The sequence below is a fragment of the Microtus ochrogaster genome, chromosome 7 (genome assembly GCF_000317375.1).
Source record: "Microtus ochrogaster isolate Prairie Vole_2 chromosome 7, MicOch1.0, whole genome shotgun sequence".
NCBI lineage: Eukaryota > Metazoa > Chordata > Mammalia > Rodentia > Cricetidae > Microtus > Microtus ochrogaster.
This window is the reverse complement of record NC_022014.1, coordinates 25,402,091-25,404,072: the sequence shown is the minus strand read 5'-3', so window position 1 is coordinate 25,404,072 and position 1,982 is coordinate 25,402,091.

The following is a 1,982-nucleotide window of genomic DNA, read 5'->3' as shown; positions in this document are numbered from 1 at the left end:
GTGCAGGTCTTATATGCAATAAAAAAAAGTGGTTGGATGTGCCCATAAAATTCATGGCATGACTGCATCAGTGGGAATTTCTTGTAGACAGGTAATAATTGTAGCGCACATATTTCATAGCTGGGTGAGATTTTGACTATTTTTCTCACCAGTAGTGTATATAACACCTTCCAGCCCTTGGATGCTAGCTAACAGTGATGAAGCTTCCAGTTGGGTACCAGCTGGATTTTTCTAGTTCTATGACATTAGTATGTAGTGTCTTCTGCAATAGGCTCTTATGTCAAGTTGGAAAGTAATCAACAGCATTGTCAATAGCCTGTACTGTTTGGGGTTTGTGTCCATTTGACTAATGCCTCCAAAAATCATAACCCATTTATTGGTATTTTTATAGCATATATGTGTATTTCGGGAATTGTGCTCCCCATTACATGGTAACTACATATGAACTCCATTTATATAAGTATATATTTTGTAAACTTCCACATTAGTAGATTTTGATATGCCTTTTCAAAAAGCTGTTTATGTTAGTTATCCCTCCCACTAGTCCCTCCTATATACGCTGCCCTCCCATCTTCTACTACATTTTCTCCTCCTTTTCTAGTTTTCCCTTTATCCCTTTTTAACTGTGATTTATATTTTAACTTCCTTGGAAGATCTCCTCTTAATCTGTGATGTCTTTTTTTAAAATAGTCATTCTTTTGTTTTAGATTTAATTATCTTATGAAGGTTTTGCCAGATCCTATGTGTATGCACCATTAAATGCCTAGTATTCACCAAGCTCAGAAAAGGATACCAGATATCCTGGATCTGGAGCTATGGATGGTTATGAGCTAATATGTGTGTGGTGGGAATCAAACCCAGTTTTTTAAAGAGCAGTAAATGTTCACAATGCTGGTCCTTCTTTCCAGCCTCCCTCACAAAAGCTATTCTTACCTGGGTAAGATGAAATCTGAATGTAGCTTTAGCATATATTTCCCTGATGGCTATGGGTGTTGATCACATTTTAAAGTATTTATTAGCCATTAATGTGCTTGATTTTGAAATAACCATTAAATTCTAGAGTCTTTGTTTTTTGCTTATTAATTAAAAATAATTTATTCTTGGAGAATTTCAAATGCATGTATAATGTTTTTTGATCATATCCATCCCACACTACCCCCATGTCCTTTTCTTTTTTCTTTTAACTTTTATGGCTTTATTCAAGAACAATGGCAATGGGTTTTTGATCCTACTGCACATACTGGCTTTGGGGGAGCCTAGGCAGTTTGGATGCTCAACCTACTAAACCTGGATGGAGGTGGGCGATCCTTGGACTTCCCACAGGTCAGGGAACCCTGATTGCTCTTCAAGCTGATGAGGGAGAGGGACTTGATCGGGGGAGGGGGAGGGAAGTGGGAGGCGGTGGTGGGGAGGAAGCAGAAATCCTTAATAAATAAATAAATTAAAAAAATAATACCATTCAAAATTTCCACTTCTCCTCCTCCCATTTCTCTCCTGCTCCCCCACTCACCCTCCCCTCTCCCCTTCTAGTCCTAAGAGAGGGCAGGGTACCCTGCCGTGTGGGAAGTCCAAGGCCCTCCCCTCTCCATCTAGGCCTAGGAATGTGTGCATCCAAACGGACTAGGATCCCCAAAAGCCAGTACATGCTGTAGAGACAAATCCCAGTGCCATTACCATTGGCTTCTCAGTTCTTTTTTGTACCCACTCTGTCTTTTGCTGTTCATATGTTGGGGCCAGTTCTGACATAAATCAGCAGGAGATATCTGGGATGGGGCATGGAGTTGAAGAAATTGCAGATTGAGAGAAATGGAGACAGAAACACAGTATAGATCTGGAGGTTTGAGGGTGAATACCAACTAGCCCCAAGTTTATTTCAGAGCTTGCTTTTACACAGATTAAAGGCAGAAGGCAGAACAAAGAGCAGTACAGTCAGCTAACCACCTCCCTGTACTTTCCTTGGGAGGAAACACAAGCAGGTGAAT